This window comes from Tenrec ecaudatus, chromosome 2 (genome assembly GCF_050624435.1).
Source record: "Tenrec ecaudatus isolate mTenEca1 chromosome 2, mTenEca1.hap1, whole genome shotgun sequence".
Classification (NCBI taxonomy): Eukaryota; Metazoa; Chordata; class Mammalia; order Afrosoricida; family Tenrecidae; genus Tenrec; species Tenrec ecaudatus.
Window position 1 is genome coordinate 239876540 of NC_134531.1, and position 13183 is coordinate 239889722.

At 37.0% G+C, this 13183-nt stretch overlaps 1 non-coding gene across 1 annotated transcript; it reads left to right on the forward strand.

Annotated features, from left to right (window-relative positions):
- The first annotated feature begins 4859 nt into the window (after positions 1-4859).
- LOC142442135 (small nucleolar RNA SNORA5) lies at positions 4860-4990 on the forward strand. The gene has a single exon (XR_012783377.1). It is a non-coding gene; the product is annotated as a small nucleolar RNA SNORA5 (small nucleolar RNA).
- The last annotated feature ends 8193 nt before the right edge of the window (positions 4991-13183 follow it).

Below are 13183 nucleotides of genomic sequence, written 5' to 3' on the forward strand. Positions count from 1 at the left end.
TTAATTACCATGGAGTTGGCTTCACTCTACAGTGACCTTATGCACAACACAGTGAAACACCGCACAGTCTTGTTCCATCCCCGAATGTTTCCCTGTGCATAAGCTCTTTGATGCAGCCATTGTGTCAATCCATCTCATTGAGGACTCTTCTTGTTCACCGACTTTTCGCTTTACCAAACCTGGAGTCCTTTTCCAGGCACTGGCACCTCTTCACAATATGTCCAAACTATATAAAATGAAGTCTTCCCATCCTTGCCTCTAAGGGGCACTCAAGCTTCACTTCTTCCAATACAGATCAGGTTTTCCTTCTAGAAGTTCGGGGTACTTTCAACATTCTTCTCCAGCATTTCAATTCAGCGCATTATGGACTTCTTTACTCACTGTCAAACTTAACACGAATATGATGAAAGGGTGATTGCCAAAGCTTGAGCCAAGTGCACTTTATCCCTCACAGAAACATCCTGACCTTTAATTTTCTAAAAAGTCTTGTGCGGTAGCTTTACCAAATTCAATATGTCTTTTGATCTCTTGAGTGTTGCTTCCATGAGCACTGGTATTTCTAGAAACGAGAAAAAATCTTTCACAATATCAACTTTTCTTCACTTATTATGATGTTATCTATTTATGTAGTTTTTTGGATTTGGATCTTATTTACATTTTGTAATTCATATTGAAGGTTATAATCCTTGATCTTCATCAGCAAGTGCTTCAATCATGCCTCACTTTCAGCTATCCAGGTGGTCGCCTGCATATCGCAGGTTGTTTATGTTTTCCTCCAATACAAATGCCACACCCTTCTTAATATAAGCCAGCTTCTTTGATGATTTTCTTAGCATATAGAGTGAACAAATATGTTGAGAGGAAGCAACCTTATGCACACATTTCCTAATTTTAAACGAATCAATATACCCTTTTTGTGTTCACACACCAACCTTTTGATCTACGTGAAAGTTCCTAATGAGCGCAATGAAGTGTTCTGGAATCCCATTACTCTCAAGGTTATCCAGTTTCTTATGGTCCACATAGTCGATGCCTTGGCATAATCAACAAAGCATAAGTATACATATTTCTGGTCTCCTTTCCTTTGCACTAAGATCCATTTTATATTTCCAATGCTATCATTTGTTCCACATCCCCTTCTGAATCAGCCTGAACTTCTGCAGCTACCTGTCAATGCTTTGTTGCAATCTTTGTTGAATGATCTTAAGCAAAATCTTACATGCATGTAATATTAATGATATTGTTCTGTAGTTTGAGTATTGTGTTTGGTCACTTATCTTTGAAATAAGCACAGTTCATGGATCTTTTCCAGTGAGTTGGCCAAGCATCTACCAAATTTCATAGCATAGATAAGTGTTTCCACTCCTTATTCAGCCTACTGAAATATTATAATGGGGATTCATCAATTCTTGATACCTACTTTTTGGACAATGCTGTAAGTGCAGCTTGAAATTCTTCCTTCAGCACCATTGGTTTTTGTTCATATGGTACCTCCGAAAATGATGAAATTGTTAGGAAGATAGGCAGGGATGGGATGTCCATTGACACATGCCCAAGAGAGCCAAGCATGAGAGAACAAAGGCCTAGGTTTTCTCGCTGGTGGGCAGGGGTGGGCACTAATCCTGGATTGGCCAACCTGGGCCAGGCGATTGCAATTCAGTCAATGGGATCGACCTGGGGTCATTCACCATGCCTCCCCCAGGAATCCTTGAAAAGGCAGGAACCGAGAGGGAGAGGGGTCTCTTTTTTCAGAGAAAAACTTGGGAGAGAGCTCTTTGCGTGACCCCGAGCAGTCTCTGCCAGGCTGCATTGTCAAAAGGAATTCTATGAGTGCTGCGTAAAACCTGAAGCTTCTTTTAACTCTCATTAAATTCACTTGGATCACAAACCAGACTTCGCTGTGAATTCTTTCTCGTGCGGAGCCAAGGACCGAGGTGTAACTCTAGCCCGGAGAGAGAGATCTTACAAAATGTTGCTTACTTCTTTTTGATACATTGACTGTATTCTTTCCATCTTCTTTTTGTTTCCTGCATCACTCAATATTTTGCCTATAGAATCTTTCAAAATTGGAACTCAATGTTTGAATTTTTTCTTGAGTTCTTTCCGTTTCAGACATGCTTAGCAAGTTCTTCCTTTTTGGTGTTCTTATTCTAGGTGTTTGCACATCTTCTTATATTTGGCTTTGGCTTCTTAAACTACTCATTAAAATTTTCTATTCAACTCTTAGACTTTATCCTGTCTTCGTATTGGCGTTGGCTACTCTATGCAAAGGAACAAGGGTAAGTGTCTCTACTGACATACATTTTGAGCTTTTCTTTCTTTGCTGACCGTTTGCTTTCTTCTTGAATGAGGGGATTGATGTCCTCCCACAGCTCATCGGGTCTTCCATCGATAGTGTTCAATGTGTCCAATCTCTTTTTGAGATGTTCTCAAAATTCTTATGGGATGAACTTGAGGCTGTACTTTGGATTCTGTGCATTTGTTTCAATTTTTTAAATCTCTATCCTGAACTTACATATGACCAATTGATATTCTGTTCCACAGTCATCCCCTTGTCTGCTGTTAGCTGCTGATATTGAGCTTCTCCCTCTCATCCCTTCCTACAGAAATAGTCAATTAGGTTTTTTGAGTGTATTCCATCTGGCAATTTCATGTGAATAGTCCCCTTTGGTGTTGTTCAATAATGGTATTTGCTATGAACAAATCATTAGTGTTTCCAAATTCTATCATGTGATCTCCAGCTTCAGTCTGGTTTCTTCTGCTTTGTTTCCAACTTTTGCATTTTAAACATCAGTAACTATCAATGCATTTTTATTGCATGCTGGATACATTTCTGACTGAAGTTGTTGATAGTATTCTTCATTTTTTTATTGCCAGTTTTTTAGGTTGGTGCACAGATTTTAATAATAGTTGAGTTGATTGTGTTTCCTTGGAGGAGGATTGATATAACCCTATCACAGCAGCATTATCTTCATGATGGATTTATCAAGATACTCTCTGACAATGAATGCCAAGCCATTCCTCTGAATTGTGTTATTGCTGACATAGTAAATCATGCAGTTTCCTGATTCAAAATTACTTATACCAGTCCACTTTAGCTCCCTAATGCCTAGAATATTGATATTCATGCGTTCTATTTCATTTTTTACTACTTCCAATTTTCCTTATTTTATATTTCTCACGTTCCAAATTCTGATCATTAGAGGATATTTGTAGCTGTTTCTTTTTATCTTTCCTTGTGCCCCATCAACAAATGAAGATCCCAAAGATACCACTTCCAAAGACTTTATCGGACTCACCTATGTTAGTGACCAGGGTCTTCAAAAGCTTCAAAGTGGCTACCTTGGGTATTTGCTTCTTCTTGTCTCTTCTTGTATGGAACAAATTTGAGTGAAGAAAATTGAAATAAGTAGTCCAATAGCCTAATGGGGCCACATAACTATCATTCTTCATGATCCTGAGGTGAGGAGTAGATACTGTAGAGCTGCCACTTTTGATAGTACTCTTTCAGACAACAACAAAAAAGTCATGGTGTGTGTGTGTGTGTGTGTGTGTGTGTGTGTGTGTGTGTGTGTAGTGAGGCATATGGAACAAATTGAAAATCAAAAGAAAAGCAAGGCCTATTGGTCTGAGAGAGACTAGTGGAATTATGGAGTCCCTAAGACTATGGCCCTGAGTCAATCTAGAACTAAATTCACCTCATATTAACTCTACTTATGTCATGAAAATCCCCACATTCACAGGTACTAAGGATTAGATTTGGGGGTCAGTGGGCAGTTAAAATTTCAATTATAAGACTATCATTTCATCAAAAGTTTGGATATTAATGATACTTCAATTATTTAGTATTCACCTGGTACAAATTCACATGAAAGAAATTTCCTTTTAGGCTGTAAATTAGGTTCTTAAGGAAATTATCATCTTACACCTAACACAAAAAAGGATAAGAAAACTTTTCATAGTTTCTATATTGATACCATAGGCTTGAAAAATGTTTGAATTCCTTTGAACTGACAAAACATGTTATTCGTCACTATTTTTGATATTGGATATGAAACTATATTACAACACCCTCCCCAACACACTCATTACTTTGGGACAAAGGTAGTGGAACAACCTCAAGAACAATATACAATTGCAAGTATTAAAGACAATTTCATAAAAGACCTATAAATTATAGTCAAAGATATATGTGTCAGATTTAGTTTTAAACCATAATATCACAATGCTTTGAAGTTGTGCATAGGGTTTTCAGCAGTTTCTTAATCCAAAGTGAGGAGTAGAGTCTGTTCTTAGTCATGAAGCTCTGCAGAAACCTCTTCACTTCGGGTGATCTGCTGGGATGGGAAATACCAGTGGCACAGCTGCCAGCATCACCGAAGTACACAAGCCACCACAGTGCGCCAAAGTGACAGAAATGATGGTACAGAAGCAGGCAACATTCCTTTAGGTTGGAGCAACATAGCATCATGTTCTACATTATGCCACCAAAGGGAATTTTAACTTTTTTATATATTAATGGAAAAATTAACCACCCATCTGTTAATTTGTTGTTTTGTGGTGGCTGGCTGTTTCCATAATGCTGGCAGCTCTTCAACTAGTATTTCAAATATCGGGGAAACCTAATGTTGGACAAATAAGATCAAATAGGAATAAGATTGTCATGTTCCACAATTGACAAAATTTTGTCATTGAAAAATCTAAGGTATTCAAAATACAACTTGAGAAGTGTTGCCTCCTTAATTTACAGTTGGCCTCAGTGTCATGGAGGGTGTAAAGCTCTTGGTGGCTTTATTTTTTAGCATGACCCAAACCTGAGAAGAAACAGTTACAAGCATCCATTAATAATTGGCATGTTTTGCACCTGTGTCAAATTCAGTGCCGGCCCACCTATGGCTAGCACTGGCCCAGAAGGCTGCCACAGAGACACTGTAACGCATGGGCCCTGTTCTCTGCTGAGGCTCAGAGATAAAGTTTGTTACAGACATTGAGAAAAAGAAAAATGAAGAAAAAAAATGAAAAAAAATAATTGGCATGTTGAATGTCTGAAGTATGAATCCAGATAAAGTGTAAGTTGTGAGAAATTAAATACAGTATCCTGGAGAAGGTGATCATGCTTCATGGGTCGCATGAAGGAAGAAAATCCTCGACAAGATGGATTAATTCAGTGGCTGCAAAAAAGATTCAAACTTAGCAAGGCTCATCATAATTGACTATAATTGAGCAGTGTTTTGCTTGCTCAGTTTTACAAAAGGCCACTATGAGTTGGATCCAAGTTGATGGCATTTAACAACAAAAACAGTGGGAGAACAATATAAATATGGTTGGAATATGGTTACACCCTTAACTATATATACAGTATGTTATATATATTTAGCAAAACACATAATAGAGTTGGAATTAATAAACATTTAATCTTACAAGGGTAGTAACAAGGAACCCAATGAAACATTCTATTATTGATACAAATAGTGCACGCCCCCAGTGTTTTCCCTCAGTGTGGTGGGGTCAGCTCAGTCACACATCCCACACTGTGTGGACCCAACGCCCATCTGTTGACAACAAGACATTCCTTGCAGAGGGAGAATGGGAGGAGATGAATCACTCAGGGTCCAATGTAGCAATAATGAAACTCACAAGCTTCCTCTAGTTCTTAAACACTTCCTCCCCCCAACTACCATGATCCCAATTCTACCTTGCAAACCTGGTTAGACCAGAGGATGCACAGCAGTAGAGATGGGAACTGGAAACACGGGGAATCTAGGACAGATGAACCCCTCAGGTCCCGTGGTGAGAGTGGCGATACTGGGAGGGAAGGGGGGCTAGAAAAATGAAACTGATTCACAAGGATCTACATATAACCTTTCCATGGGGGATGGGCAACAGAAAAGTGGGTGAAGGGAGACGCCGGGCAGTGTAAGATAAGATAAAACGATAATTTATAAATTGTCAAGAGTTCATGAGGGAGTGGGTAGCGGGGAGGGAAGGGGAGGTGGGAAAAGTAAAATGAGGAGCTGATTCCAGGAACCATGCAGAAAGCAAGTTTTGAGAATGATGAGGGCAATGAATGTATAAGTGTGGTTTACACAATTGATGTATGTGTGGATTGTGATAAGAGTTGCATGAGCCCCTAATAAAATTATTTAAAAAAGAATATTAAAATTCAGAAATTAAATTTAATTCAGAGTTAAGGAAAAAGGCAACAGGAAGAGATATTTTATTGTAAGGTATAAGAACTATTTAATAATGACATAACACACTTTTGAAGAAACTGAAGATGAGCTTTCCATTCTAGTCTTTTTCAATATGATTTTAACACTGGTGTTTTCTTGGACTTAGTAGAATGAATGAAACAAAGAGTTGTACAGTACATTTTCAATAATAGATCCCAGTTGTTTTAACTTTCTGTTCTATAAATAACCATTGAAATGGAAGAAAATTCAACACTACAAGTATTACTATGTGTCCTACATAGTATTTTTTTGTCAATTTGTTCTAATGGATGAATTGTTTTGCATGATATACTGTGTATTGAATCTAGATTCCCAGTAATGTAATTAAACATGTTTTTGTTCACTACCATTGCTCTACAATAATGACAACATAAACATACAAATGAGTGAAAAAAAGGTTTCATTTCATAATTCAACAGCATAATTAGCAACAGGTTTAGAACTTCTTTATCAAGTAGACAACAATAAACGTTTGACATTGACTTTCAGTGAGAGTTGCATAGTATACTTGGTCACCATTAATAACTCCTTACACACCACATTCAAAAGTACAAGCAGTTAAATTGCAGATCTCCAATACTTAAAACAAACAAACAGTATTTATCTGATTCAAGTTGAAATAAATGTCATGGGATGTAACAAAGCTGAGAAACATCTGAGTAAATGAATATATAAACATTTAGATTCTTTTTAGGTTTAATATAGCTATTTAGTTTGAGAGAAGGAAAAATATGTCCTAATAAAATTGTCAGAGTGAATTTTATATTCTTTATAGCTTAGGCTATAAAAGAAGAAGCATTAAGGTTTCCGTTGTGTCTTATCTTAAAGCAAAGTCATAATTTATACAGAACATTTATAGTAGTTAAATATGTCTTCAATTTAAGAATATAGTCTAACTCTCACACAGACACAGGGTTAAGCCAAGAAAATATAGTCAATTACCCTGTCCTTTTGGATAGCACTGTTAAAACTTCTGATTATATTGAATTGTGCTGTATAAGAGTCTTGAGGTTTATGCTTACCAACACCTCCCTTGACATATATTCATTTAGTACTGTTTTACAAAACCCTACACAAGACAATTTTAGAAGTGAAATCTGTAAAGTAATAATCACATATGAAAAACCTATTCCATAGAACCCATTATTGCTCTCTTCTGAATATTGAACTATCACTATCATACTGTGAAATAAATGGGTTCCTACCTCCTCCTGTGTCCATTTGTGTGACTTTATTGAGACTAGTTAGAATATGAACTCCAATGTGATTGTCTGTGTGAGAGAGAAAAACAGCAAAACTGAGTGATGGGGGATGAGAAAAAGAAAAAAGAGACTCAGAAAGCATAAAGCCATTCAGTGAATAGGAGTAACTTTAATCCTCAAGAACATTTGTGAAATAAACTAAAACATCCCACCTTTTTTTGTGTGTGATAGGAATTGATTTTAGTTGATAAGTTTTTTCAGTTTTTCTCTCTTGCTCATTTAAGACGGTAACATAAAATCCATACATAATGCACATCTACTGAGTCACTCTCAGTACAAGATTCCTGAGAGCACATTAATCTTATGAATGTGCATTGGACCACCAAGATATAAAACTTAGAACGGCCTATTGAGGGTCTATAGAAATAAAGCTCGGGGCTTTTTTTTTACCCTCTCAGCGCCCACAGAGAAATAGTTACAGTCAGCAATGTAAATTTAAGATGGCCCTTGCGCCCAAATGCACACACACATATAAAGTCATAGATGCACTGATACCCACATACATAGCTGAGCAGGGGAGTGGAAACACAAAAGTTATTTGTGCTGTGGGAAAATTAAATACTCATAAAATTCATATTGCAATTTAGTCACTGCTGCTCTCTAATTTGAGTCATTACCATTCTGCTTGCCTGTTCTGTTGTCACTTTGTTTCAAGTGACATTTGTTGCTACAAATATTGCTCTTTGCAGCATGATCAACAATAGCGGAGTCATTTAATATCTGATACTTCAAGTACAGATACAGATAATCAGACTTGCCTTTCATAGTGTAAGTCCTTTCAGGTTTAATGGGCAGGAACTAAAAGTGTTTCTTCCCATCACATCAGAGCAACACATATTAATAACCTTCAAGTACTTCCATAGCTTCCAGTAATCAAGAGAAAAAAATAATTAAAATGGAAAAAAAGAGGAGAATTATCCAGGAGAGGTTAAGCAAATGAATTCAAATAAGAACATTGTATATCTTAAAGACACTCTAAGGAGGCCAACCACAGGAGGCCTTATAATGAATCACTGGAGTAGATGCCATCAATGGCTTAATTAAATCCACAAGTTTTGATCTTAGGATTCATAGGTTTGAGGCTTGCTCTACCTATCCCTCACTGTTGCTATTGATTTTAGATCAAATACTTCATCACAATGCATCTTGTTTTCAGTAAAATGGTAAATTAAACAATAATTTTCCCCGTAATTTTGGTGAATGTGCAAGATGCAAAATGTGTCAGTCTGGGTTGACTAGAGAAACAAATTAATAGGCACTCATATGTGTGTATAAGAAAGAGCTTTATTCACAAGAGCAGCTGAATATTGAGAAAACATCCCAGCCCAGTCCAGGTTATGTCCATAAGTCTGATATTATCCCATATGTCTAATACTAGTCTATAATTTTCTCTTCAGACTCATGAAACACATGAAGATGCCGAATGCAAGATGATCACAGGCCAGTGGGTGCAAAGTCTTGTGGATTCAGTGATGGCAGGACTCTCCACATGGCTCCTCTAGCTCAGGGCACTAGCGTCATTTCCTGCGTCCTGTCAGCTGCAATGTGTCCCAGGGAATCAGCTTGTATCCCACCTTAAAGGGGATGTTTATCTCCTTAGTACCTTCAAATGAGGTCATCAAGTTGCGATCTGTGACAGGTTAAGCGCCAACCCTTCACTCTTTTTTTTTTTCTTTTTTTAACAATTTATTGGAGCTCATACAATTCTTATCACAGTTCATACATATACATACATCAATTGTATAAAGCACTTCTGTACAGTCTTTGCCCTAATCATTTTTTTCTCCTCTTTTCTTTTTTTACATTTTATTAGGGACTCATACAACTCTTATCACAATCCATACATATACATACATCAATTTTATAAAGCACATCCATACATTCCCTGCCCCAATCATTCTCAAGGCATTTGCTCTCCACTTAAGCACCTCTCATCAGGTCCTCTTTTTTTTCCCCCTCCCTCCCCTTTCCCTCCTCCCTCATGTGCCCTTGGTAATTTATACATCGTTATTTTGTCATATCTTGCCCTATCCGGAGTCTCCCTTCCCCCCTTCTCTGCTGTCCCTCTCCCAGGGAAGAGGTCACATGTGGATCCTTGTAATCAGTTCCCCCTTTCCAACCCACTCACCCTCCACTCTCCCACCATCGTCCCTCACACCCTTGGTCCTGAAGGTATCATCCACCCTGGATTCCCTGTACCTCCAGCCCTCATATGTACCAGTGTACAGCCTCTGTCCTATCCAGGCCTGCAAGGTAGAATTCGGATCATGGTAGTTGGGGGGAGGAAGCATCCAGGATCTGGGGGAAAGCTGTGTTCTTCATCGGTACTACCTCGCACCCTAATTAACCCTTCACTCTTAATCCTCAAACTGACAACCGATTGTGTAACTATCATACAGGGATAAAAACAGCTAATAAATTACATCATAAATATTATTTTCTCTAGATTATGTGTGCCCAGGGAGTAAGCTACTGAGGGGTTTTCTAATTGTGAGATTTTCTAATAATTTCCTTAGCAGTTGGAAAAAGCGTTTTAGTTGTTCATTTGATTCAAACATTTTATTTTGTGTGTGATTTGTTATGTTGTTAGTCACAATAGAATGTCGACTGGCTCCTGGTGACCCTGTGTCCAAGAGAATCAAACACTGCCCAATCGTATGCCATCCGGACAATCATTATGGCTGAACCCATTGTTGAAGTCACGATGTAGATACACTTTGCCAAGGGTCGTCCTCTTTTTCACTTCCCTGCATGCTATCAAGCATGCCATTCTTCTCCATGGATGAGTCTGTCCTGACAGCAGGCCCAAAGTATGTAAGCGGAGTCTCACCAAAGTCTAAGGAGCATTCTGGCTATACCTCTGTCAGGACAAATTGTTTGTTCTTTCTGCAGTCTGTTGCACTTTCCATATTCTTCCCCAGCACTGTAATTCAAGCACAAATATTCCTCTTAAGAACTACCTTATTCAGAGGTAAACTTCCACATGTGTATGAGCAATTGCAAATACCACGCACCAATACTGTCTATGGCCAGGCACAACTTAATCCTCAAAATAGCACCCTTGCTTTTCAACACTTTAAAGAGGTTTGTTAGCAGATTTACCCAATGCAATATGCCATTTGTTCTTTTAACTCTTGTCCCCTGCCACACCCCCACCCCCACAATGGGCCTTGATTGTGAATCCAAGCAAGACAAAACCCTTAACACCTCCCTCCTTTTCTCCAAGGATCCAGTGCTCTGGTGGTGTAGTGCATTATAGGTTAGACTGGAAACTCCAAGGTTAGCAGTTTGAAAATACTGGCCCCTCCGCAGCAGAAAAAAGAGGCTTTCTACACCTATGAAGATTTAAAGTCTTTGAAACGCACAAGAGCAGTTCTACTCTGTCCTGTATAATCACTAGTAGTTGAAGAGATGGCCGTGAGTGAACATGAATTACGGTAGATGAGAATTTTACACTTACATCACTCTGACTTGGTACCTTTGTTTCTTTACCAATGGAATAAGGAAAATGTCTACTCTTAATTTGTGAAATTTATGGTATGAAAAGTATGAACTAATGCTTTCTCACTATTCTGAGTTTCAGAGACATAAATCTTTCAAAAAATTAAACTTTGATATTAATTAATGACAGCATATATACTACCTTCACACTTATGTATGCAGACTCACTGCATTTAAAAAATAGATGTATGATTTTTCACACACACACACACACACACAAACACACACACAAAACAAAAGGAAAACCCACTACCATCAAGTTGATTTTGACTCCGTGACCCTGTATAAGATTTCAGAGCCTTTTAAAATCTTTAAAGCTTTGTCTTCCTCTCATAGTGGAGCTGGTAGGTTAGAACCACTGAGCTTAAAGTTAGTAGTCCAACATTAACCAAACACCAAAATCAGGGTACCTTAATAATTACTACAGAGATAATCATGTACTTGTATTGAATTTTTTGTTAATTTATATGTTTTGATTTACCGTGAACCATTTGTCAAAGGATAAAGAAAAATAAAAACATGTTGAATACCTTACATAGAGTTTTGGTTTTTGTCTATGTACTACTTAGAACCATGGGAAACTGATTTCTATATTGGAAAGAAAAACTTTCTGGGGAAGCACCTGACATTTTTCTATTATCTCTTTATTCATGTTTCAATGAAGAATTTATTGGGAACATTGAGTGCAGGGAAGAGACACTAATTAGTGTTCATTGGTTTTTAAGTTTGCACAACTTCCAAATGAAATTTTCAATGATTTAGTTCTAAAATTATTAATGAAAGATAAAGCAAAATTTTGAATAGTTTTAAAATAGAATTGAAAACGGTATGTAAGTATACTAAGCAAAAACAAAAATAGAACAGTGCAAAAAACAAAAGTCATCAACTCAGGTGTGCTAAATCTTTTGGAAAATAAGATAAATTTGGAAACATTCTGAAAATTTGAAATGTACCCTTTCAAACAAGCACACACACAGACATTTACACACATAAGCACGTGATAGTTTCTGTTGAGGTTTTGTGTGTGTGTGTGTTTGTAATTTTAATAGGCCATGTTTAAATTTTTTAGGTCAAACTATTTTTAGATTTATAAGTACAAAATTTCTGAGCTGTGCATTTTATACCAAGTTTATGCTTGCATTATTAAGTTAATGACACAGCATTTTATCAAACCTATTTTTGTTTATTTTTACTATTGAAGTGTGTGGAGAGACTTAAAATGTTTAAGAAATTACAAAATTATTTCTCAAGATTAAATATTCTCATAAGAATAGTTATTTTAAGAGAAACAACAAAAGAGAGATTAATATATAGAAAGTGCATTTTGTTCATGGCTATAAAACTATGTTTTATAATTACAGAAATAATAAAATTAGGCCATTTTAAGAAATATACAATGATTTTGTTTTAGACTCCTACTATTATGTTAATAGTAAGATTAATAATAATTAGATTAAGGCCTATCACTAAAACCTCAAAAAAAATCAAACTCATTGCCATTGAGTTGAAGCCAGCTCATAGTGACCCAGTAGGAGAACGTAGAACTAGGTGGTTTCAAACTTCTGACCTTGCAGTTAGCAGCCTGATAGGTAACCACTACTCCATGAGGGCTCCTTGACCTACCAATATATTTTAATAATCAACACAAAACATAAAGGTAATTCACATTCTTACTACGTTGATTCTTGCACCAGCTACACTGGCAGCATATTCTATTTCCTTGACCCTTAAAGTACCAGGCAAAATCATTATAAAGTTACTGCCTACGCAGTCTTCTTCAAATCATCAGCTGTTTACAAGTTAAGACTCCTCCTTTCTATTCAACTGGAAAACAGACCCTACGCTCGCTGGTCTTGAGATCCTCCAAGGAGTTTGATAACTCAATGAAATGATTCCAGAATTAACAGAAATAGCTATAATCCACCAAGTTGAATTTTCACAGTCACTTCAATAATGGGCTCAAACATATTTCATATTGTGGGGATGGGAAAGAAATATATCATTCTTTTTTACATAAAGTGGGCATGAATTGTATCTAATTAAAAGACATCTGACACCCCGTGTTTCCCACTTACTTTACCAAAAAAAGGTATCTTATTAATATAAATACACACACACATATGTATTTTGGCAAGAGGCTTCAAGTTCCCAGAGACATGCTGTTTTTAAATTCATATCAGCACAGGA